The 27,570-nt window shown below is 42.0% G+C and overlaps 2 pseudogenes across 1 annotated transcript in view; one reads left to right on the top strand and one right to left on the bottom strand.

Annotated features, from left to right (window-relative positions):
* The window catches only part of LOC143671118 (cleavage and polyadenylation specificity factor subunit 7-like), a 408,209-nt pseudogene that overhangs the window by 325,295 nt on the left and 55,344 nt on the right, over nt 1–27,570 (bottom strand). The gene's annotated exons all lie outside the window — the stretch shown is intronic.
* On the top strand, nt 6,166–6,690 carry LOC143670339 (PEST proteolytic signal-containing nuclear protein pseudogene; annotated as a pseudogene).

The raw sequence follows: 27,570 nt of genomic DNA, 5'->3' as shown, positions 1-27,570 counted from the left end.
AGTCCTATTTCCTCCTGATAGTCAGGGTCAATCACCTCAGCCAGTAAAATAATCCCCTTCCTGGCTTGTTGATCCAGGGGCAAGAGCAGCCCCAAGTGACCATGTGGCAGCCTTAGATTCCAGTTCAATGGAACCATTGTTGTTTCTCCCGGAGGAAGCACTCCCCCTTCTGGAAGTAAAACCTATAGACTGACACAACTCAAGGTCACTGGGACAGAAAGCAAAAATTTTCCTAGTGGATCACTAGGGGTAATGGTGAGTGGTGCCACTCCCATTTCCACCCCTTGGTTCCTGGACCCATGGATCCTGGCTATGGGAGAAACAGCACCATACAGTGGAGGCTGATTCAAAGCACACACAGCCTCCTGGAGAACATTACCTCAGACCTGCAAGGTATTGCCACCTAGATGACACCATAATTGAGTTCTCAAAAGGCTATTCTATCAATCCCGCTGCCTGTGGATGATGCAGACCAGGGTAAGACCAGATAATTTCATGAGCATGTGCCCATTCCCGCATTTCATTTACTACGAAGTGGGTTTCTTGATCAGAAGTAATGCTGTGTGTGATACCATGACGATGGATAAGGCATTCTGTAAGTCCACAGATGGTAGTTTTTGCAGAAGCATTGTGTGCACGGAAAGCAAACCCATATTCAGAGTATGTGTCTATTCCAGTTAGAACAAATCAATGCCACTTTCATGAAGGGAGTGGTCCAATGTAATCAACCTGTGCCTTGTAGCCGACTGGTCACCTCGGGGAATGGTGCCATATCGGGGGCTGAGTGTGGGTCTCTGCTGCTGGCAGATTGGGCACTCAGCAGTGGCTGTAGCCAAGTCAGCCTTGGTGAGTGGAAGTCCATGTTGCTGAGCCCATGCATAATCTCCATCCCTACCACCATGACCACTTTGTTCATGAGCCCATCGGGCAATGACAGGAGTTGCTGGGGCAAGAGGCTAACTGATATCCACAGAACAGGTCATCTTATCCACTTGATTATTAAAATCTTCCTCTGCTGAAGTTACCCTCTGTTGCCCATTCACATGGGACACAAATATCTTCATGTTTTTAGCCCACTCAGAAAGGTCTATCCACATACTGCTTCCCCAGACCTCTTTGTCACCAATTATCCAATTATGTTCTTTCCAAGTCCTTGACCATCCAGCCAAACCATTAGCAACAGCCCACGAGTCAGTTTAGAAATGCACTTCTGACCAGTTTTCCTTCTAAGCAAACTGAACAATCAGGTGCACTGCTCGAAGTTCTGCCCACTGGGAGGATTTCCCCTCACCACTGTCCTTCAAGGACACCCCAGAAAGGGGTTGTAATGCTGCAGTTGTCCATTTTTGGGTGGTACCTGCATATCGTGCTGAACCATCTGTAAATCAGGCCTGAATTTCCTCTTCCTCAGTCAACTGACTTTAAAGAACTCCTCAAGAGGCCATAGTTCTGGTCTGGGAAAGAGAAGGTAATGTGGCAGCAGTGGAGACCATGGGCATTTGGGCCACCTCCTCATGTAACTTACTTGTGCCTTCAGGACCTACTCTGGCCCTATCTCGTATATAACATTTCCATTTTATGATGGAGTGCTGCTGTGCACGCCCAACTTTATGGCCTGATGGGCCAGATAAAACCAGCTCATGAAAGACAACTCAGATCTAATGGTAACTTGGTGGCCCATGGTTAAGCGTCCAGTCTCTACTAAGCCCCAATAGCAGGCCAACAGATGTTTTTCAAAAGGAAAGTATTTATCTGCAGCAGATGGTAAGACTTTGCTCCAAAATCCTAAGGGTCTGCATTGTGATTCTCCTATACAGGCCTGCCAAAGGTTCCAGACAGCATCTCTATTTGCCACTGACACTTCCAGCAGTATCAATTCTAGAGAAAGAGAATCATCCCATGGGGATGTAGAGTCCAAGGTCTGTAAGGCAGGCCACAAGCTGGCAGCTTCAATGAAGGTCCCCAATGAACTCTCAGGGGAGGCTGGCTGGCTGAAGCAGGAAGAGTGATGGTCTATACCTCCTTAAAAGCTGCTGTGGATGCAGCCAACGTGGCCATGATTTAAGTCCATGAAATGTCCTCATAGCAACAGACAGGCCAGTGCCCGTCTGAGCAGACAACTAGGCATGCCCACCTGGCCAAGTTGAAACATGAATCTGACCATGAAACACATTTAGCCCAGAATGTTAATTATTATTTCTGGATTGAGAGGCTGTTTTTATATATGTACAACCTGCTATTTAGAGATAAAACGAAGCTGATTAGTCTGGATTAAGGTAATTCAGAACACAGGGATAAGGAAGATCCTGTCTATATTCTAGAGCTGCACCTACTCTTAGAGACCAAAGGAAGAAAGGTTTATTTTGTCAGGAACCTAAACTTTCTATAGCACATAATCTACCTCAACCTGTCTGGATAGCTCATTTGAACAACTGAAACACAGGGAGGCCAGAATAAGAACTATTTAATCCTGTATAGTTTAATGTGATGCCTGGACACACCCCAGAATACAGTAAGCAGATAAAGTATTGGCAAACTCCTTTAAGGGATGAGAGAAAAAATATGGAATTAAACTTTATCTCCAGGGTATCCCTTGATACTGTGTCAAATATTAGGCAAAGCTCTTGATCTTGAGGCTTATTCTGGTGAAATTTATGTAGGTAGCAAAGAAACTTAGCCTACCTATAGGTATGACAAACAGTTACTTCTGGAGGACCTCTTTTGTTGCTCAGATGTGGCCTCTCTCTCTCTAAGCCCAACTCTGCAAGTGAAATCATTGCCATTCCCCCTACATGGGGCATGATACCCAGGGATGAATAACATCCTGGCAGCGTGGGAGACGACTCCCAGGGATGAGTCCGGCCCCAGTACCATGGGATCAACAATTCTATCCTGACCAAAAGTGGGAAAAGAAGTGTAAATAAAGTATCAGTGGCTGACAGAGTTGAAATAGAGTTGAGAGGCTACTCTGGTGGTCACTCTTACGCAAGATTCAGTTAGCCATTGCCACCTACCATAATTTGCCAAACCCCAACCAAACCACTCCAGCCAATTATAAGAACACCCAGGGCAATATATAAAATTCTACAAGGGTAACTTTCCAGAAAACTACAACCACCAGCTGGGTCCCTGGACAAGATACATCCTGAAACCTAGAGGGCCCAGCCTTTCCAGAACATCAGCTAGTTCCATCTCCCTACCCCATATTATTGATCATCCTTTCAAACAGGAAAAAGTTATAATGGCCACAGACCAAATACCCCAAAGAGTGAGACAGAAAGATCAAAGGTGATGGTGGAGTTATACAGGGAAGGTAGGGTTGAAAAAAACGAATATGATTGCTAAACCATTAAATTGTTATTTCATTTATTCTCCAGTATCTTAGAGCAGCTAGAAGTAAAACCATAACATTGTGGAGTTCTAACACATCCCAAACTCTAAAATCTGTTCTACAACTAATTGTTGTGCTGTGCTTTGAAATTTATTGCTTTTTTTGGTATATATGCTATTATTCACCAAAAAAAAAAGAGAAAAAAAGGGGAGGGACTGAAATTCTGACATATGTTACAACGTAGACAAACCTTGAAACAGGTATGGCAGGTGAGAACTCTGCCTGCTAAGCCACTGTGGCCCGCACAGCACTGATGCTTCAAGAAGGTTTACAATGATACAGGTTTAACAATGTGACTGTGTGATTGTGAAAACCTTGTGTCTGACGCTCCTTTTATGCAGGTATGGACAAATGAGTAAAAGAAATATGGATAAACATAAACAAATTTTAGGGGGATAAAGGGTAAAATAAATTGGGTGCATGGAAATACTAGTGGACAATGAGAGGGAGTGGTAAAAGGTATGGGATGTATGAGTTTTTTCTTTTTATTTCTTTTTCTGGAGGAATGCAAATGTTGTAAACATAATCATGGTGATGAGTATACAACTATGTGATGATATTATGAGCCACTGATTATCCACCATATATGGACTGAATGTGTGAAGATTTGTCAATAAAAATATTGTAAAAATTAAAAATAAAAAAAGAACATGGCTTTTCTGGGGTAATTAACCGCTTCAAACCACCACAGTCCGATACGGTAGATAGGAAGCTGGTTCTGTCCCTGATGGCTCACAAGAACCAGAAATCAACCCACGTGCAGAGGGAGGACCACTCAGTGAATATCTGTTCATAACAGAACATCTGGACTATTCTCTGACTTCTAATGAATAATTTTCTCCTTAAAAAAAACAGTTCACAGGTAGGGCAGACCAAGTCCTATTAATCTACCAGGTAAATGATGACATAAAGAGACAAATTCTTTCCATGTTTCTGTTTATCCCTCTCCATGGTGAGGCTTCTTCTCAATCTGGTTCCCCTCATGGTACCAAAACTGAGGATGCAATTCCAAACTCCACACTCAAACGCAACAGTGGTACAGTGAAAATTTCTGGGATCCTTGGTGTCTGTATCTTTCTTAAAAAATATTTTTATTGACAAACCTTCACACACATTACAAATTTGTCTGCCTGCATCTAGCTAGACACATGAACATTTCCTGTTCAGTGCATTGACTGAGATGCCCCAACTGCAAAAGTAATCCCAACTGCACGTCACACCACCTCTGACTCGTCTCCTCCTCACTGGGGAAGGATAAGGCAAAACCATCCTGCCCAGACACTTGGATCTTCAGACCGGGGTGCTCTCCCAATTGCAATATCCTGAATAAAATCAACTTCCCTACTAGTTTAGTTCATGTGTTTATTTGTGTATCCAATTGCCTATGCAAACTAAAATAAAAAATGGAAATAAACATTCTCAAATAGCAGAGTGATGTAGCTACTGTTGAAAACTGTTTGGCACTTCCTCACAAAGTTAAATATAGTATTAGCATATGACATGGCAATCCTGCTTCTATATATATACCCCAGGAATTGAAAGCAGAGACTCAGAAAGATATCAGTATACTGATGTTTATAGCAGCATTATCCAAAATAGCCAAAATGTGGAAGCAAGGCAAGCGGTCCATAATAGACGTGTGGATAAAGAAAATGTGGTATACATGCAACGGAATATTATTCGGTCATGAAAAGGAATGAAGGTCTGAAATATACTGCAACATGAACCATGAGGACATTATGTTCAGCAAAATAAGCCAGATACTAAAGGATAAATAATGATACTGTATGATCCCACTTATAAGAATAAATTGCAATATGCAAATTCATAGAGACAGAAATATTACAGGCTACCAGGGTCAGACATCTGCTGATGAGTCATAGGTTGGTTAGCAGAGATAAGGCTTAGTGCATAGAGTTTCTCTTTGAGGAGATGATAATGTTTTTAAACTAATAATCTAGTTACCTATCTTTACTTTAAAAATACATGCAGATGGTGGCTCAGCGGGCAGAGTTCTCGCCTGCCATGCCATACATCTCGTGATGATGTATACACATTTATGTGATGATACGGTGAAGTATTTGATTGTATAGCGTATATGGACTGGATGTCTGTGAAGATTCCTCAATCGAAGTATCTTTTAAAACATTTTTGAAAATAAAACTATGGTGATTAACAAAAGAAAATCACCCATTGATTAAGATACTTTGACCTGACCCATATGTTGAAACAAACCAAAGTTTAATCTTTTGGGGGTACTGTCTTGTGTGTTCGAGGGAGGTTTCTGGTTGCTGCTAACATTGTAATTTCAGATCTGGTCTGTGTTTCCCCAGGTGTGTTCACTTTTTGCTATAGGATTGGGCTGTATCCTTCTCTGCATGCATTTTTTTTTTTGCATGTCAGGCACCGGAAATTGAACCCGGTCCTCTGGCATCGCAGGCAAGCAACGATGATTTTTTTAACATTTGCATCAATCCAGAAAAAGAAATAAAAAGAACAAAGAAAAAAACTCGTGCACCCCATAACCCTTACGTCGCCCTCTCACTGACCGCTAACAGTTCAATCGACCCTATTTTGTCCCCTTTATCCACCCCCCATTATTTATGTATTTTTTTACCCTTAATTCTTTTACTCACTTGTTCATACCCTGGATAAAGGGAGCCACGCGGTTTGCACACCCCACAGTCACACTGTAGCAGCTCTGTGGTTATGCAATCGTCTCCAAGACCCAAGGCTACTCTTGGCGCAGCAGCCGGGGTGGGCGTGCGAGGAACATGGCGACCCGGATGGCGGGAAAGGAGGAGCCGGAGAAGCCTCAGCCTGCCGGAGCTGTCCGAGGGCCTGAAGAAGAAGCAGACAGACCTGTGAAGATGAAGACTGTTGCTTCCAGTAGTGGAGCGCAAAGTTCCAGTCGCAGCGCTGAGAAACGAGCAGCTGAAGAAGCAGCAGGAGACCTCCCAACGGGGCCTACAAAGACATCCAAATGTGGCTGGGCCGCAGGTCGTCAGACGACGGGGCAAGCATCGGCCATATCCGTCCTGCTTGGATCGAGTAAGGAGAAAGGAGCTCTTCCAACGCTGGCGCCCAAAACCCCTTCTGTAGCGGCGGCTTTTCGTGGAGATGAAGATAGTGAGCCTCGAGAAGCAAAGATGAGGATGAAGAATATTGGAAGGGATACGCCAACGTCGGCGGGACCAAAGTCCTTCAACAAAGGAAAGCATGGGTTTACTGATGACCGGAAGTTAGGAGAGGGGACTATGAAATGTCACCTTGGAAACATCCAGGACCAAGACAATTAAATGGCGTGTTTTGCGATTGGGATGTGAAGGTGCCAGCGAAGTTAAAAGGAACAGTTTTCTTTTTGAAATAGTGTTATGAGACTATGTTTGGAGCCGCTTTTTTTTTTAAAAAGATTGAGTGGCACACTGACACATGAGAATTTGAACTAGGGGTAATTTATGTTTTAAGTACAGATTTGAAAGCATTGCCTAATTTTGTAGTTTTATTGGATTCGTTTTGAAAAGTTACAGTAATAAAGAAATCAGAAATGGTACCTTTTTAAGAATTGTATATTTGTTTAAACACAATTATTAGCCCACTAAGAGGGAAGCAAAAAGTTATTGTCTGTTTAACCTGGTTCAAAATACAAGTTGTTTCTCTCTTTACTCCTTCATTACCTAAACTGTCTGGCTCCCAGGAACAGCCTGATATAGAAAGGGAGTATTGTATTAGAAGGAGAATGTTACTGGACTATTGACTGAAAGTATATTTAGATAAATGTTTTTAAAAAGGTTGTTTTTCCTATGGGCATTTGTTTCATTTCAAATCATCATAGTATTGCATTGCTATCTGGATACAGATGCTTAGCTCTTTAAAAATAAACTTTTTTTGAACTTTTATTAAACTGTTGAAATCGCTCACTTACCTTAATGAGTCTTGTCTACCTTCCTTAGTCTTCACCGAATTATCATTTACTACCAAAGGAAATCAGTATTTTGAATGTGCTTCTGTTGGTGTTTGTTATAGCTAGTTCCTGTAAGCATTTCCACCAGAACTTGAGGTAAATCGTAAAGAAGCAGTTTCTTTTAAAATACAAACCACCACCAAAAAATATATAAATGTACATATTGCTTAAATACTTGGCTATCTTTTATTTTAAAAGATAAGAACATCAAAAAAATTTCACACTGTATGAGGATGGAAAATGAGAAGATGCACTTTCTGGACTTTGTCAAAGCATTTAGGTGACTAACTTGTGACATCCGTTTGAATTGAACTTTCTTAGTAGATTAATATGGCTTATTTCAAGTGTCTGTATATTGACCAGTAGCCCCTCAAAAGCCCATTTTAGTGAAATAGAAGGAAAGAAAATGCATCTTCAAATATATTTCATGAAATTTCTCACCACATATATTTTCTGGTTCTCTGTGTTGTAGGATTTGGTTTTGTGTTTCCTATTTTGGTATTGTATATGAACTTTTTTTAATGTGACAATTTAAATGCATATTTAAAAGCATAGTCGCAAATAGAAGAAGCATTCATTATAAGGGTTTCCTTAAAAATTCCTACCATGTTAAATTTGGAGGCTACTTCAGATGAATTTATTAGTAGGAACTGCTCACTGATATCTTTTGATAAGTAATTAATAATTCCAGAGAAGCAGCCTAACTGTTGTATATTTCTAACACTTTGTTCACTTATATTTAAGTTCAGAATAGGCCCATATCAAACAATGGAAATGTAGAGAGAACTATTAGTTCTTACATGATTTAATTTTATCAAAATATGTGGATTTAATGTACATTAATAGAAACAGACTTTTCATTCCACCCACTTTATTGCTTACGGTAAAATATCAAATGTCCCTCTCCTACATGTGGTAACTTTTGGCAATGGATGGTGGTGATGTTAGCACAACACATGGCACGTAATTACCACCAATAAATTGTTTACATGAAGGTGGTTGAAATGGGAGATATGTTGAACATATGACTTCCATAAGAGAAACATGTTGAAACAGATGGCTGTTTCTCCTCGTCTGTGCACAGTGTAACAGAAACAGCGCCCACCCTGAGCTCCTTCCTGGGTGCAGCTTCTCTAGCGCTCAGGACTGCTCCTCTCAGAGGACCTTTGTGCTTTTCTATATGTTTATTGATATATCTTCACACACTGTACAGTCCATGCAAAATTTTAAATACGGGTATAGAATATTCTTTTTTTCCTTTTGGGAATGGACAATTTTAAATCAAGAAATACAATACTTAAACTTCCTCTGGAGAATTATTTAAGCTCTAGGGAGATAACTGCATTAGAGTCAGTGTTTGCGAGCTTCAGAGGTGCCTCACCCCTCCCCACCCCTCCCCCATGAAACAAGGACAAAGAATTCAGGTGTTTCCAGGAGACTCCATGTCCCATTTTGAAATCATCAGAGAACCTCTTTCCGGAAGGTTGTACGTGTAAGGCCGATGGTGACATGATCTGTGAATAGACATGTGTTAATATGCTGTGTGATTCCTGGTTGGCATGCAGTCATTTAGACGGTGTTGTCAAATACAAGGGTCGAGGTAACATATTTAGAGCAAGAGGGTGTCTTCCCTTGTCTAGTTGGGTGGAGTAGGGCACATCCTGGGCAGTAGAATGCTGCTTTGATCAGAAATTTGGTTTTATGATTACTCCTTGATTTCCATTTGCATTCCCAATACAATTTCTCTACATATGCAGACCCCTATTTCTGGGTAGGAGGTGGGCTGGCTTATAATTGCACATGTGTGTTACAGAATTCTTTTGCTTGTTGGTTTTGTCAAAAAGAAAAAGGTAATGACCTTCCTTTCCTGTGCCTCTCAGAGTACCAGCAATGGAGAGAAAGGAACAAAAAGAAAGCATTTTCATAAGGTAAGTGGTAGAATTTCACCAACTCCCTACTAGAAGGGTGGTGTCTGACAAAGAAAGTCTCGGCCATTGGTTCAAGCTTTTGTGAATAGTTTCTCCTGAAGGTACAGTAAAAACCCTTTTACTGTTATAAGTTGCATATTGACACGTTTCAAACTTATTTAAGATTGAATGCTATAGACAAGCTGACAGAGTAGAGCGTAGTCCACCATTCTCATTATTGTGGTGTGCAATACAACCTCAAGGAAATGGGTGTGGCTAAGGTGCGTGGCAAGAAAAATGTACTTTTATGAAGTCAAAAGACCTGATGCGATTCGACAAAAAATCTCTACTGCATTTACCAAGTGTTGTAGTTAGATTCAGTTGTCAACTTGGCCAGGTGAACGCACCTAGTTCTGTTGTGCGGACATGAGCCAATGGTGTGTGAACCTCATCTGCTGCTGATTACATCTGCAGTCAGCTAGGAGGCGTGCCTGCTGCAATGAATGATGTTTGACTTAATTAGCTGGGGCTTAAATGAGAGAGCACAATGCAGCACAGCCCAAGCAGCTTGGCATACCTCATCTCAGCACTCGCAGCTCAGCCAGGCCTTTGGAGATGCAGAAAGAAATCACCCCTGGGAAAGTTGTTTGAACCCAAAGGCCTGGAGAGAAGGCCAGCAGAGACCACCCTGTGCCTTTCCATGTAAGGAAGAACCTCAGATGAAAGTTAGCTGCCTTTCCTCTGAAGAACTAACAAAATAAATCCCCTTTTATTAAAAGCCAATCGTCTCTGGTGTGTTGTGTTCTGGCAGCTAGCAAACTAGAACACCAAGTTAAGAATTTCAATGGCAAGGAGAGAGATGGGTAAGGAAGCCGAGCACGCACACTGTATCAAAATAGGTGACCACATTAAGAGGGAGAGAGTGGTGCAGTGAATAGTGCAGAGACCTTTGTATGAGAACAGAACTAAGTGGAAAATAGTCACCAGCAATACCCAGTGGTGTGACCTTGAGTTCGTTGCTTAACCTCTCTGATAATCATCTTCATATGATAGTGATAATATTATTACCACATCTGCATATGGTGGTAATAATATTGTGTAATATTATTCAACCCCTTGTCAGAATTTGCCCCTGACCACCTGGGATACAGATCTCTCTCTGTGTTCTGAGTGTCCCCTCCTGGCTCACCCCTGTCCTGGCTTTCTTCTTGCTTCTTTCACAACGTGTGAGCTGTGTGCTGACTGTTGTCCTGCGTGAACCGAGCCTGTGTGCACCACATCACTAAAGCCTGGATGGAGCCTGGAGCCTGGACCCCAGCAGGTGCGCAGGACACGTTTATTGTACTAGTTCTGATGACACGTGCTACCCCCTCCGTGCAGTGGAGCTAGTGTTATACATGAGCTTGTTTATTGGAAAGTACGTATTGTAAGTGAATGGATAGAGGAAATCCCTCTGCTCACATTTCTCTTACCTCAGAGGCTGTTTCTGTCACACTTCATTTAAAACCTTATATGCCAGCATAATACCCACCTTTCCACTTTCAGAACAAAAATAAACTTGGAGAAATTACAAACCCTGATTTTAAAACTTACTTATAAACCTGAAGTAATCAAGATAATGTTATAATGTGGAATGGAAGAGAGCCTAGAAATAGGCCCACACATATTTGCACAATCCATTTGTGACAAACAGGCAAAGGTAATTCAATGGAGAAAAGATTGTCTTGTCAACAAATGGAGTTGGATCATTTCACCAAGTATATGAAAAAAAAGAATGAATGTGACCAGCAGTGTCATACACAGCTGCTGGGATTGGGGAATGCAGCATACACTTAACATATGACCCAACAACCACACACCTGGGTACTTACTAGAGACATTAAAACTCATGTTCACACAAAACCCAGCACAGGAATATTTTATCAGCTCCACTCACACTGGGCCAAATATTAGAAACAAACCTTATGGCCTTCACACTGTCAAAGAACATGTTGCATGGAACAGTGTCAAACAAGCAAGGGTGGCTTTATTAATGGACTGCTGCAGCAGGGAAGAGAGACTAGAATTCAACTTCACCCAGACAAAGGACAGCAGGAGTTTTTCTTTCTTTTTTCTTTCTTTTTTGTATGCTGCATGGCGGGGTCACGTTTCATTATTTTTCAATATGAGTATCCCGTTATTGGAGCACCATTTCTTGGATTTGTTTCTTTGTTTCTCTGTTTTGGGGGTTGGGAAGTACATGCACTGGGAATCTAATGCGGGTCTCCCTCATAGCAGGTGATAATTCTACCACTGAACTACCATTTCAGGCCCCCACAGCAGGATTTTTAAGGGCACGAGCAGGCTGGTAGAAAAGGCCTTAGATAATATTAAGGTGGGTTCCTTGATCACTGGATAGGGTGAGTGACTTTTTAGATTGCAATTGGGGCCATTTGGTTTGGAATTTGTTTCCCTGTGCTGTGATTATGTCACCTGTAGCTTGTAGGAAAGGCCAAGAAAGAGGAAGAAGGAGATAAGGAACCACCTAGTTAGGTGCTTCTCAGGTGCCTGGAGAGCGTAAGGACCTGTGAGATGAGGGCCAGGTGTCAGGATCCCTGAGAAGCCTGCCCGAAGTTCAGACAAGCTAAAGGGAAGCTCAGGGAGTCTTGGTCAGCAGTATAACTGGTAAAAAAAATGGTGGTAACAACATATAATGGCAGATTATTTGGCAATAAAACGAATAAAGTATTGACATATGCAACAAACTGGAAGAATCGCTTTATCACGTCAATGGGCTAAATGGAAAAAAGTGTTAAAGCCTTTTAGGAAAATGTTTATTTACTTCGATCCTAGTAGCACGGAAAGATACACCTACAAAGAAAGACACCTGAAAGGAAGGAGATACACGCTCCTTTCTCAAGCAAATATACATTGAGCACACGCTAAGTGACGAGTTTTGTTCTGTTCTTTTGTTGAAAAGAAGACTGCTGAGCAAAAAGAAAGCAAAGCAAGCACAGGTCTCTTCCTTAGGAAGGTTACACTATGATGTTTACCTTTGAGACAGGAGGTGGGAGGGGCCATTTCTGCGTTCATCTGATTACTAATCAATTTTTAACACTTCCGGACTATGCGTGTTTTATGAAGAAAAATAAATATCTTTGAATGTCACTGTTTCATGATTGTTATCGCGGGGGGCCTCATGCTGGTAAATGTGCGTTTAAGAAGAGGGAAATTGAAGTCACGATGCAGTATCAACCTCATGTTTAAAATATACCCTATAAATGAAACACCTCCCAGGAAACATGTCACAAAAGATTATTAATGATCATCCCTGGGTGGTAGGACTGTGAAAAAGATTCGATTTATTATACTTTATCGGTTTTCCAAATTTTCTACAGTGACTTTGAATGTTAAACCCCAGTACAAACTAGGGGAAAGAGAATGACATAAGCAAGTTGAGAAGAAATACACGGAGCCAAAGCTGTGGCCCAAGAGGAAATGCGTTTTGGAGAGCAAAGCAATCCTGTGTCTGGCAGTGAGGGATCCACCCTCTTCCCGGAAGCGGAGGGCGTACCCTGAATAGAACTAGCAAGAACTGCTTTCCGTTCCCTGAAATGGCTCTGGCGGTTTTTTCAAGCACAAAAGGTGGGGCAGGAGCGAGGTGGCCAGTATCTACGTTGCACCGATGCCATCTAGCGGCCAGAGAACCCGAGCGCGGACCTTGCAGCAGTAACAGCAACCTTTTCCGTTGGTTTCTTGTTTAAAAGCCTCGGGATCTTGGCTGAGTGACTGAACAGGGAAAGCGAGGACCACATAGTGGTCATGAACGCCCCAACTAGGAGGAAGCCCCGCCCCCCGCAGCCATAGCAACAGCCTCAGGCTGGCCCTCCCTCCTCTGGACCCGGACTGGTGGGCAGGACGTGCTAGCAGTGGCCGGTTCTGCGCCTGCGCGCGGGCGACCCCTGCGGTCCTGGCGCGTCTTCCTCCTGGAATCCTCGGGGAGGGGACCTGACTACTGCACTCTTGTCACGTTGCTAATCTCAAGATAATTTTGGAGATGAAGGTGCAGGGTTGTTTTGTTTTGTTTTTAACGTGGGCAGTCACCGGGAATCGAACCCGGGTCCTCGGGCATGGTAGGCAAGCATTCTTACCTGCTGAGCCACCGGGGCCCGTCCAAGGTGCAGAGTTTTGCGTGCACCATGTTTTATGGCTACTGACTTGGACACCAGGACGGGGGCGGGCACATGTTTCTCTGTCCTGGAATGGGTCTCTCTTTTCTGTGAAAGGAACGCTTGTGTATATTGTACTGTGTCCTGTAATAAAGAGCCTCAATGGTAAAAATAAAGGAAGAAGGAAAATCCATACAACGTTTGAACCATTTGACCTTGGCCTAACAAATTTAATCACAATGTTGAATGTCGAAGTGTTTCAGAAAGTGCCACGTTTAATTTTCAAATTAGCATGCCAGGAAATAACTTGGGTTTCCAATGTAAAGCAGAAATATTGCATACACCTAAATTCTTTTAACGATAAGTTTGTGGGGTTTGAAATAACACCACACAGCCCTCGAATCCCAAATAACAGAGCTGCTGGGCAGCAGCTGTGGATGAAATGGATGCTGCTGTGAACAGACAGGCCTCGTCCCTGAGCTGAACGAGGGCCTATCCTTTCCACCAAGGAAAAAACAGGAGCCTCAGGGCCTCACACCCCAGTCAGAGAGGCAGACCCATTCGTCCCACCTTCATATGTTTATTGATCGCCCCCTGTGTGCAAGGCAGTGCGCTAGGTATTTCGTATCCACCAATGAACCAAACCGCACAAATCCCTGCCCTGGATTTCACGTTCTCTGAAGGGGAAGTGATAGGTGACAGGCAGTAGACCATCAAGGATTTTTTAGTCAACTGCACAGTATGTTAGAAGGTGATAGTTGTGGTGATGAACAATATATAGATCAGGGCAATGAGATTAGAAACTTGGGCAGCAAGTGGGTGAGGTGCATGCTACAATATTCCAGTCACCAGGGAAGGTTTAATTGAAAAGGTGACCTTTCAAAAAAGAATTGAAGGGGTGGAGGGACTCAGCCAGGTAGATATCTGGGCTTAGGACTTTCCTGACCAAGGTTAGCAGCTGGGGAAATGTGTTTGACACAGAAGCTGTCAGACACAGTCCAGACACTGCAAGGAGGCCAGTGCAGCTGGAGAGCAGAGAGGGAGAGGTGAATGGAAGGAGGTGAGGTCAGGGGCTACTCGGTGCTGGATCCTGTTGCTGGGGAAGCTTCGATTCTGCTAGCTACACAGAAAGGCAACCGAGGGTTACCGGGACCAAATGATCAGTCTGTGGAAGGCTGTAGCGTTATCGCAAAGGGGGAACACAAGGGAGCAAAAGTCAGAGAAGAGGGTTTGGGCAAAATGCTGGGAGGAAAGCAAGGAGGTGCGTCTCCTTGTGAAGGTGAAAGAGCTCAGCTGGACGGGACATACCCAGTCATCAGTGGGCTCACAGCCTTGTCTCTGTGGACGTGAGAATCACACCCACCAATTTGCAGGTCTGTACACAAATCCTAGGGAACGTCCTGCTCAGCTGTTATCTCTGAGGCAAGCCTTATTTTAAAGACCGACTCCAAGTCCGCTGGCTTCTGGCACCTGTTCTGAAGTCAGACACAGATTTTCTCAGAAGCCTTGAGCATTGCTTTGCTCTGCTGGATGCCTGTGCTTCACAGGTGGACATGTTGTTGGGACCAAGATGCCCATCTCATCCTGGAACAAAATCTGCATCTCAGCAACTGTAACATAAGCAAAGTGTCTCCTAGTGAGTGGAGAGAGGACCAGCATTGGAGTCAGGCCGGGTTGTGACTCCCAGATTCATCCCTTTTTGTCTATTAATGATTGTCGAAGAAAAATTTGTGCCAAGAAATGTAACACAGGCAAGGATAACTTTATTCAAAGCTTGCACTCACTGTAAAGGAGGAGAGAAATCAGAAGCCTATCGTGATACAGACCAGAAAGCTATCACAAGAGTGGAGAGAAAGTGGGCTCAACTCCTCTGAAGCAGAGGGCAGGAGAGTTAAGGTCTGGGAAGAGCTAATGGAAGAGTACTGCAGAGGGGCGGCCAGCGATGGGGGTGTCCCTTACAGGATGTTATCTCCTGAGGTCACTGTGGAGGCCAGGTGGAGCAGGTTCTAAATGGATTCTGTGAGGGCAAAGGTCAGGGCGGTCAGGGGCACAGAGCCAGGAAGAAGCCTGTCTAAGGATTAATCAAGCTAGTGGAAGTTAAGGCTGCGTGATCCATAGCACAAGGATAGGGAAATATTAACGTACACAGCTTTCCAGGATCACAACATTCAGATAAAATTCAACCCTCTCATGGTCTAACCTATTTTGTTTTCTTTTTTCCACGTGTAGAAATAGGGATTTGATACTTATCTCTGAGGGAGTATGAGAAATACAATCTGCATATGCCTAGAACATATAAGACCCTCAATAACTAGGGTCCAGGAAGATTCATTCACACTCTGCCCTGTGTTAGCCAAACATCAGTGTGTAGAGAAGCAGGCCAGATTTCCCTGGGAGTCTCCTCTACCCCTCAAGCCAAGGATGGGGGGTTGGGGCAGTGGAGGCGAAATTGGTGCTGTTTCCATCATTTGTTTTTGTTGCTGTCACGGATCCAAGGTGCAGACTTCATTTCTCACTTAGGCGTGCCATGCTTAGAGGGGTTAAAATAAGGGGCTGTAGTGAATGAATTTAATCCTCGCAGATCTGGCTCTACCAGGTATTACTAGCAATAGGTTCACTCCATTAGATGTTGTAGGAACTAACATAGTTTGTGCCAAGGTTGATGGCACTTGATGAGTACACGTAAGGAATGGGTGAAGGTGTCTTCAGATTCTCAGGGAGGATCCTGTTTCAGTTTGCTAAAGCTGCCGGAATGCAGTATACAAGAAATCCATTGGCTTTTACACTCTGCATTTATTAACTTACAATTTGCAGTTCTTAGTCCATGAAAACGTCCAACTCAAGGCATCAACAAGATGATACCTGGACACTGAAGACATGCTGCTGGCATCCTGGACACCTCTGTCACTTGGTAAAGCACATGGCCGGAGCATACTGGTCCTTCCCTCCTGGATTTCATTGCTTTCAGCTTCTGGTTCCAGTGGTTTCCTCTCTGAACCTCTGTGGTCTCCTACCTCTCCCAGGTTTTTTCTATGAGCTTCTCTTAATTTCTTGTCTGTGCTTCTAGATGTATTTTATCCTCTTATAAAGGCCAACAGCAACATGATCAAGACACACTCTGATGAGGTGAGTCACATCTCCATCGAAATAACCTAATCAAAAGGTCCCACGCCCACTAGGTTTCCACTCACAGGAATGGATTGAAAGAACATGGCCTTTCTGGGGTCCATAACAGCTTCAAACCATGGCAGTCCCACGCAGTGGGCAGGAAGCTGATTCTGTCCCTGATGACTCACAAGGACCAGAAATCAACCCACGTGCAGAGGGAGGATGGCTCAGTGAGTATCTGCTCATAACAGAACATCTGGATGATACTTTCACTTCTAAGGAATAATTTTCTCCTTAAAACACAGTCCACATAGTGCATTTCCTAATATAACTTATGTGGATAGCTTAATTGAACATGGAACCTGGGGTAGGGCATGAGATTTTGTTGATTTGTCCAGAGTGATGCTCTGATAAATCCCAGAGTGATTTGAACAGTGAATAAAAAAGTATTTGCAAAGTCCCCTTAGGGAAATGGTGAGAACAGGGAGAAATCCAACTTCCCCAAGTTGAATTCTTGATATTCTCACAAGCAGTGCAGACAATCAGAACTATAAGCTGAGCCCCCAATCTTGGGGTTTGTTCATATGAAACTTAACCCCACAAAGGATAGGCTAAGCCTACTTAAAATTAGGCCTAATAGTGACCCCCAAGAGAACCTCTTTTGTAGCTCAGATTTGATCTCTCTCTCAGCCAACATGACAAGCAAACTCACTACCCTCCCCCTGTCTACATGGGACATGACTCCCAGGAGTATAGACTTTCCTGGCAACATGGGACAGAAATCCTAGAATGAGCTGAGACTCAGCATCAAGGGATTGAGAAAACCTTCTCGACCAAAAGGTGGAAGAGTGAAATGAGACAAAATAAAGTCAATGGCTGAGAGATTCCAGAGTCGAGAGGTTATCCTGGAGGTTAGTCTTACGCATTAAATCGATATCACCTTGTTAGTCAAGATGTAATGGAGAGGCTGGAGGGAACTGCCTGAAAATGTAAAGCTGTGTTCCAGTAGCCATGTTTCTTGATGATATTTGTATAATGATATAGCTTTTACAATGTGACTGTGTGATTGTGAAAACCTTGTGTCTGATGCTCCTTTTATCTACCTAATCAACAGATGAGTAAAATATATGAAATAAAAATAAATAATAGGGGGAACAAATATTAAAATAAATTTAGATTGAAATGCTAATGATCAATGAGAGGGAGGGGTAAGGGGTATGGTATATATGAATTTTTTTGTTTTCTTTTTATTTCTTTCTCTGAATAGATGCAAATGTTCCAAGAAATGATCATGATGATAAATTTACAACTATGTGATGATACTGTGAATTACTGATTATATATGTAGAACAAAATGATAAAAAGTTAAGAATGTTTGAGTTTGTTAGGTGTGCTTCGGTATTTTTAAAAAAAATTTCTAATTAAAAAAAAAACAGACTTCCAGAGAGGATGGCGGCTTAGTGGGACGCGCAGGTCTTGGTTCCTCCTCCAGAGCAGCTGCTGGGGAAGTGGAAGCGATGCAGGGCAGCTCCCGGGCCCACGACGGAGACCAAGGGGACAGCGTACCCCATTCTGGAATGGCTGACTGGCTAGGAGAACCCGCTCCAGTGAGATCGCCGAGGGGCGCGGGCTTCCCTGGGCCGGGGTGGTAGGCGGCCGGAATCCCTTCCTCCCTCCTTCCCGGGCCAGCTGGGAGAACTGGACGGGTGGTCCCCTCAAGCCGCGGTGGCCGGCGCCCCCCCTCCACGCGCGGCCTCCCGGGCCGGCTGGGAGATTTGGATCGGAGATCCCCCAAGCCGCGGAGGCCGGCGACCAGAGTCCCTTCCACACACGTGGCTTCCCGGTCCGGCTGGGAACTTTGGATCGGCACTCCCCCAAGCCGCGGAAGCTGACGCCCCCCGCCACGCTTGGCTTCCCGGGCCGGTTGGGAGATTTGGATCGGCACTCCCCCAAGCCGCGGAAGCCGGCGCCCCCCCAAGCGCGGATTCCCGGGCCGGCTAGGAGATTTGAATCAGCACTCCCCCAAGCCGCGGTGGCCGGCGCCCCTCCCTCCCTCCTTCCCTGACTGGCTGGGAGATTGGGATCGGCACTCCCCCAAGCCGCGGAGGCCGGAGCCCCCCCACACACGTGGACTCCCGGGCCGGCTGGGAGATTTGGATCGGCACTCCCCCAAGCCGCTTCGGCTGGCGACCCTCCCCCAGAGCGAGAGTCTTCGAAAGTTAAAGGAGCCACAGCATCTTTTACTGGTGGGACCCGCAGACAGACGAGCGCCACATACTGCGCAGGATAAGAAAAACAGAACCCAGAGATTTCACAGGAAAATCTTTCAACGTGCTGGGTCCCACACCCAGGGAAATCTGATTAAATGCCCAGATGCCAGCAAAAAATAATGGCTCATGCCAGGAAAACTGAAGATATGGCCCAGTCAAAGAAACAAACCAATAGTTCAAATGAGATACAGGAGCTGAGACAACTAATTCTGAATATACGAACAGAAATGGAAAACCTCTTCAAAAACCAAATCAATAAATTGAGGGAGGATATGAAGAAGACATGGGCTGAACAAAAAGAAGAAATAGAAAGTCTGAAACAACAAATCGCAGAACGTATGGGATTGAAGGACAAAGTAGAAAAGATGGAAAAAACAATGGATACCTACAATGGTAGATTTAAAGAGACAGAAGCTAGAATTAGTGAACTGGAGGATGGAACATCTGAATTCCAAAAAGAAACAGAAACTATTGGGAAAAGAATGGAAAATTTTGAGCAGGGGATCAGGGAACTGAATGATAATATGAAGCACACAAATATACGTGTTGTGGGTGTCCCAGAAAGAGAAGAGAAGGGAAAAGGAGGAGAAAAACTAATGGAAGAAATTATCACTGAAAATTTCCCAACTCTTATGAAAGACCTAAAATTACAGATCCAAGAAGTGCAGCGCAACCCAAAGAGAACAGACCCAAACAGGCGGTCTCCAAGACACTTACTAGTTAGAATGTCAGAGGTCAAAGAGAAAGAGAGGATCTTGAAAGCAGCAAGAGAAAAACAATCCATCAAATACAAGGGAAGCCCAATAAGACTATGTGTAGATTTCTCAGCAGAAACCATGGAAGCTGGAAGACAGTGGGATGATATATTTAAATCACTAAAAGAGAAAAACTGCCAACCAAGACTTCTATATCCAGCAAAATTATCCTTCAAAAATGAGGGAGAAATTAAAACATTTTCAGACAAAAAGTCACTGAGAGAATTTGTGACCAAGAGACCAGCTCTGCAAGAAATACTAAAGGGAGCACTAGAGTCAGATACGAAAAGACAGAAGAGAGAGGTATGGAGAAGAGTGTAGAGAGAAGGAAAATCAGATATGATATATATAACACAAAAGGCAAAATGTTAGAGGAAAACATTATCCAAACACTAATGACACTTAATGTTAATGGACTGAATTCCCCAATCAAAAGACATAGATTGGCAGAATGGATTAAAAAACAGGATCCTTCTATATGCTGTCTACAGGAAACACATCTTAGACACAAAGATAAACATAGGTTGAAAGTGAAAGGTTGGGAAAAGATATTTCATGCAAATAAAACCAGAAAAGAGCAGGAGTAGCTATACTAATATCCAACAAATTAGACTTCAAATGTAAAACAGTTAAAAGAGACAAAGAAGGACACTATCTACTAATAAAACAATTAAACAAGAAGACATAACAAGCATCAATATTTACGCACCGAACCAGAATGCCCCAAAATACGTGAGGAATACACTGCAAACACTGAAAAGGGAAATAGACACATATACCATAATAGTTGGAGACTTCAATTCACCACTCTCATCAATGGACAGAACATCTAGACAGAGGATCAATAAAGAAATAAAGAATCTGAATATTACTATAAATGAGCTAGACTTAACAGACATTTATAGGACACTGCATCCCACAACAGCACGATACACCTTTTTCTCAAGTGCTCATGGATCATTCTCAAAGATAGACCATATGCTGGGTCACAAAGCAAGTCTTAACAAATTTAAAAAGATTGAAATCATACACAACACTTTCTCAGATCATAAAGGAATGAAGTTGGAAATCAATAATAGGCGGAGTGCCAGAAAATTCACAAATACGTGGAGGCTCAACAACACACTCTTAAACAACAAGTGAGTCACAGAAGAAATTGCAAGAGAAATTAGTAAATACCTCGAGGTGAATGAAAATGAAAACACAACATTTCAAAACTTATGGGATGCAGCAAAGGCAGTGCTAAGAGGGAAATTTATTGCCCTAAATGCCTATATCAGAAAAGAAGAAAAGGCAAAAATGCAGGAATTAACTGTCCACTTGGAAGAACTGGAGAAAGAACAGCAAACTAATCCCAAAGCAAGCAAAAGGAAAGAAATAACAAAGATTAGAGCAGAAATAAATGAAATTGAAAACATGAAAACAATAGAGAAAATCAATAAGAAGAGAAGTTGGATCTATGAGAAAATCAATAAGATTGATGGGCCCTTAGCAAGATTGACAAAAAGAAGAAGAGAGAGGATGCAAATAAATAAGATCAGAAATGGAAGAGGAGACATAACCACTGACCTCACAGAAATAAAGGAGGTAATAACAGGATACCATGAACAACTTTATGCTAATAAATACAACAATTTAGATGAAATGGACGGGTTCCTGGAAAGACATGAACAACCAACTTTGACTCAAGAAGAAACAGATGACCTCAACAAACCAATCATAAGTAAAGAAATTGAATCAGTCATTAAAAAGCTTCCTAAAAAGAAAAGTCCAGGACCAGACGGCTTCACATCTGAATTCTATCAAACATTCCAGAAAGAATTAGTACCAACTCTCCTCAAACTCTTCAAAAAAATCGAAGCGGAGGGAAAACTACCTAATTCATTCTATGAAGCCAACATCACACTCATACCAAAACCAGGCAAAGATATTACAAAAAAAGAAAACTACAGGCCAATCTCTCTAATGAATATAGATGCAAAAATCCTCAATAAAATTCTAGCAAATCGTATCCAACAACACATTAAAAAAACTATACATCATGACCAAGTAGGATGCATCCCAGGTATGCAAGGATGGTTCAACATAAGAAAATCAATTAATGTAATACACCATATCAACAAATCAAAGCAGAAAAATCACATGATCATCTCAATTCATGCAGAGAAGGCATTTGATAAGATTCAACATCCTTTCCTGTTGAAAACACTTCAAAGGATAGGGATACAAGGGAACTTCCTTAAAATGATAGAGGGAATATATGAAAAACCCACAGCTAATATCATCCTCAATGGGGAAAAATTGAAAACTTTCCCCCTAAGATCAGGAACCAGACAAGGATGTCCACTATCACCACTATTATTCAACATTGTGTTGGAGGTTCTAGCCAGAGCAATTAGACAAGAAAAAGAAATACAAGGCATCAAAATTGGAAAGGAAGAAGTAAAACTATCACTGTTTGCAGACGATATGATACTATACATCGAAAACCCGGAAAAATCCACAACAAAACTACTAGAGCTAATAAATGAGTACAGCAAAGTAGCAGGTTACAAAATCAACATTCAAAAATCTGTAGCATTTCTATACACTAGCAATGAACAAGCGGAGGGGGAAATCAAGAAACGAATCCCATTTACAATTGCAACTAAATGAATAAAATACCTAGGAATAAATTTAACTAAAGAGACAAAAAACCTATATAAAGAAAACTACAAAAAACTGTTAAAAGAAATCACAGAAGACCTAAATAGATGGAAGGGCATACCGTGTTCATGAATTGGAAGACTAAATATAGTTAAGATGTCAATCCTACGCAAATTGATTTACAGATTCAATGCAATACCAATCAAAATCCCAACAACTTATTTTTCAGAAATAGAAAAACCAATAAGCAAATTTATCTGGAAGGGCAGGGTGCCCCGAATTGCTAAAAGTATCTTGAGGGAAAAAAACGAAGCTGGAGGTCTCACGCTGCCTGACTTTAAGGCATATTATGAAGCCACAGTGGTCAAAACAGCATAGTATTGGCATAAACATAGATATATTGACCAATGGAATCGAATAGAGTGCTCAGATATAGACCCTCTCATCTATGGACATTTGATCTTTGATAAGGCAGTCAAGCCAACTCACCTGGGACAGAACAGTCTCTTCAATAAATGGTGCCTAGAGAACTGGATATCCATATGCAAAAGAATGAAAGAAGACCCATATCTCACACCCTATAGAAAAGTTAACTCAAAATGGATCAAAGATCTAAACATTAGGTCAAAGACCATAAAACAGTTAGAGGAAAATGTAGGGAGATATCTTATGAATCTTACAATTGGAGGCGGTTTTATGGACCTTAAACCTAAAGCAAGAGCACTGAAGAAAGAAAGAAAGAAATGGGAGCTCCTCAAAATTAAACACTTTTGTGCATCAAAGAACTTCATCAAGAAAGTAGAAAGACAGCCTACACAATGGGAGACAATATTTGGAAACGACATATCAGATAAAGGTCTAGTATCCAGAATTTATAAAGAGATTGTCCAACTCAACAACAAAAAGACAGCCAACCCAATTACAAAATAGGAAAAAGACTTGAACAGATACCTCTCAGAAGAGGAAATACAAATGGCCAAAAGGCACATGAAAAGATGCTCAATGTCCCTGGCCATTAGAGAAATACAAATCAAAACCACAATGAGATATCATCTCACACCCACCAGAGTGGCCATTATCAACAAAACAGAAAATGACAAGTGCTGAAGAGGATGCGGAGAAAGAGGCATACTTATCCACTGTTGGTGGGAATGTCAAATGGTGCAACCACTGTGGAAGGCTGTTTGGCGGTTCCTCAAAAAGCTGAATATAGAATTGCCATACGACCCAGCAATACCATTGCTAGGTATCTACTCAAAGGACTTAAGGGCAAAGACACAAACGGACATTTGCACACCAATGTTTATAGCAGCGTTATTTACAATTGCAAAGAGATGGAAACAGCCAAAATGTCCATCAACAGACGAGTGGCTAAACAAACTGTGGTATATACATACGATGGAATATTATGCAGCTTTAAGACAGGATAAACTTATGAAGCATGTAATAACATGGATGGACCTAGAGAACATTATGCTGAGTGAGTCTAGCCAAAAACTAAAGGACAAATACTGTATGGTTCCACTGATGTGAACTGACATTCGAGAATAAACTTGGAATATATCATTGGTAACAGAGTCCAGCAGGAGTTAGAAACAGGGTAAGATAATGGGTGATTGGAGCTGAAGGGATACAGACTGTGCAACAGGACTAGATACAAAAACTCAAAAATGGACAGCACAATAATAACTAATTGTAAAGTAATCATGTTAAAACACTGAATGAAGCTGCATCTGAGCTATAGATTTTTTTTTGTCTATCTGTTCGTTTGTCTTTTTTTGTAGTATTATTATTTTTATTTTTTTCTCTATATTAACATTCTATATCTTTTTCTGTTGTTTTGGTAGTTCTTCTAAATCGATGCAAATGTACTAAGAAATGATGATCATGCATCTATGTGATGATATTAAGAATTACTGATTGCATATGTAGAATGGAATGATTTCTAAATGCTGGGTTAATTTCTTTTTTTTTCTTTAATTAATAAAAAATAAAATAAAATAAAGATAAAAAAAAAACTCAAAAATGGACAGCACAATAATACCTAATTGTAAAGTAATCATGTTAAAACACTGAATGAAGTTGCATCTGAGCTACAGGTTTTTTTTTTGTTTGTCTGTTTGTTTCTTTTTTTTTCTTTTTCCTTTTCTTTTTTTTACTATTATTATTGTTTTATTTTTTCTCTATATTAACATTCTATATCTTTTTCTGTTGTTTTGCTCGTTCTTTTCCTAAATCGATGCAAATGTACTAAGAAATGATGATCATGCATCTATGTGATGATGTTAAGAATTACTGATTGCATATGTAGAATGGAATGATTTCTAAATGTTGCGTTAATTTTTTTTTTCTTTAATTAATAATAAAAAAAAAACACAAAAAAAAAACAGTCCACAGGTTGGGCAGTCCAAGTTCTATTAATCTACTGAGTAAATGATGCCATAAAGAGACAGATTCTTTCCATGTTACACTTATTCTTCTCCATGGCGAGGCTTGTCCTTAATCTGGATCCCTGCACGGTACCAAAATTGCTTTTACAATTCAAAACTCCACACTCAAACGCGACAGTGGTACAGTGAAAATGTGTGAAACCCTTGCTGTCTATAGCTTTAAAAATATATTTTTTATTGACAAATCCTCACGCACATACAGTCCATATATGGTGTACAGTCAGTGGCTCACAATATCATCACATAGTTGTATATTCATCACCATGATCATTTTTAGAACATTGCCATCACTCCAGAAAAAGAAATAAAAAGAAAAAAAAACACCATACGTCCCATACGCCTTACTCCTCCCTCTCATTTACCACTAGTATTTCAATCTACCCAATTCATTTTACCCCTTATCCCCGTGCCGATTTGAAAGGATTATGTGCCCTAGAAAAGCCATGTTTTAATCCTGATCCATCTCATCAAGGTAGCCATTTCTTTTAATCCCTGTTCAGTACCATAGGTTGGAAACTTGATTAGATTATCTCCACAGAGATGTTCTGCTTAACCTGAGAGCTGAAGGGAAGTAGGAATGAGGCAGATGAAGGGGGAGGAGAAGTGCCCCAGACACAGCGAGAAGCCCTATGAGGTGTCGAAATGAGAGAGAGGAAGGTGGCTGAGGAACAGAGGGGCTTTAGATGGGCTGGAACACAGAGTGTGGGTGGGACAGAAGGAGGGGCCTGCTCCAGATGAGGTGCTTTGGGGTGAGCAGGGCCTCAAGGCCCTAGTCCAGGGGCCCGGATGTTACCCTAAGAGCAGCAGGCAGCCCCTGCAGAGTTTGGGGCAGGAGGGACATGACCCAGTGGATGAGGATTTAAGAAAGGTCCCTCAGGCCGTGGAATGGAGTATTGGGGGGACAGGTCAAGGCTGGTGGCAGCAGGACCAGCTTTGAAGTCGTGGTTGTCCAAGAGAGAGATGAGGGTGACCTGGACTAGAGATCTGACTGTGTGAGGAAGAGAAATCAGCTTAAAAATCTTAGTAGAAATATTTAGGAAATAGACATGGTGATAGTGGGGCGTGGGGAGGCAGAGGGAGGAATCAGGGATGGCTTTAAAGATCTCTGGCCTAAGCAGCTGGGTTAGGGACCATAGAGGAGGTGCAGGTGTGTGCCAAGTGCGGGTGAATGAGCTCCGCTGTGGATGCATTTAGTATTTAGTTGCCTGTATGCCTCTACCACTTTCCAAATGAGTGAGTTTGGGGAGTTACAGTAACCTCTCTGTGCCTCAGCTGACTTCAACTGTAATATGAGAATGAAGATAATTTATAAAAATGATTAAGTTTGCTTTCATTCAGTATCGGAGCACGTGCTCATCATATACAGCAGAGTGCTGGTTTACTGCCAGGTACTCCTTAGGTAGGATGGGATTTTGTCTACTAAGCATGTATCCCCTTGTGTTTACATATAAGCTTTGTGTATTTTCTTGAAGTAGCGTGCACTTCCAATGCTAAATAAAAGTGAAGAAATAAACTCAAAGTAACAGGTGTTTATTATCACGTGTATGCACTCGAATAGGAATAACATCAAAATCCTGCCTGGCTGAGAAACCCATCTTCCCACATCACCACTGTTTTAGTTTGCAAAAGCTGTCAAACTGCAATATACAAGAAACAGAATGACTTTTAAAAAGGGGAATTTATGGGTAGAGGGAAACACTAGTGGTGAATGAGAGGGAGGGGTAAGGAGTATGCTATGTATGAGTTTTTTCTTTTTTCTTTTTATTTCTTTTTCTAGAGTGATGTATAATGTTCTCAGAAATGATCACGGTGATGAATATACAACTATGTGATGATATTGTGAGCCACTGATTGCACACCAAGTATGGAATGTTCATACGTTAGGAATGTTCATGTTATATGTTGATTGGTTTTATTTATAAATTTTTAAAAGCTAGCTAATAAAAATGTGGATTAGCTATATATCATCTTATTATATGCTCACTAAAGAAAATGTACTGTTCATTAAATAAATATAAAGTTCATTTTTAAAAATGAGAATTTATTAAGTTGCAAGTTTACAGTGCTGTGACAGTGAAAATGTCCAAATTAAGGCAAGGTTATAAAAATGTCAAACTAAGATATCCAGGGATAAAAACCTTGATTCAAGAAGGCCAATGAGGTTCAGGGTTTCTCTCTCAGTTGGAACGGCACATGGCAACGTATGCTAGCTTTCTCTCCAGGCTTCTTCAACGGCTTCCCCTGGGTGTTTTCTTTATGAGTCTCCAAACGTCTCTGTCTGTGTGGCCTCTGTTGGTTCTCAAGTTTGTTCAAAAACAGTTCCCTCTTAAAGGGCTCCAGTAAGCAACCCCACCTTGAATGGGTGGAAACATCTGCATGGAAACCAACTAATCAAAAGTTACCACCAACAATTGGGTGGGTTACATCTCCATGGAAACAATAAAAAAGATCCCACCCAGCAATATTGAATGAGGATTAAAGGACATGGCTTTTCTGGGATATGTAATAGCTTCCAACCTTCACTATTACTACCCCTTTCTCCATCCTCTAGCCCCTCTGCCCCTCCATGGGATGGGGGTAGGGCCTTTGGAACCCAGTTTCTCTAACGCTTCCCTTCTCTGAAGTCATCTCCCCTTCCCGGGAGGGTACCGTGGACTTCTTCAGTGCAATCTGCCTGTGGGACTGTCAGTTACACCAAAAGGTCTGTAGTTTAAGAGTGATGATTGCGCTGGATATATGGATCTGGAAATCATCAGTGCATGGCCGCCCAGCAGGGAGGGGATAAGCCAGGATTCCTGGATTCAAATCAAGGATCCACCACTTACTCCCTGTGTGACTTTGGGCAGGTTAATCTCTCTGTGGCTCAGTTTTCTTATCTGTAAAATGATGGTCATCATAATATTCTTGGGTAATTCCTCATTTTTGCATCCT

This window comes from Tamandua tetradactyla, chromosome X, assembly GCF_023851605.1.
Source record: "Tamandua tetradactyla isolate mTamTet1 chromosome X, mTamTet1.pri, whole genome shotgun sequence".
NCBI lineage: Eukaryota > Metazoa > Chordata > Mammalia > Pilosa > Myrmecophagidae > Tamandua > Tamandua tetradactyla.
Note: the sequence above shows the minus strand (reverse complement) of the source record. Positions and strands in the feature narration are given on the sequence as shown.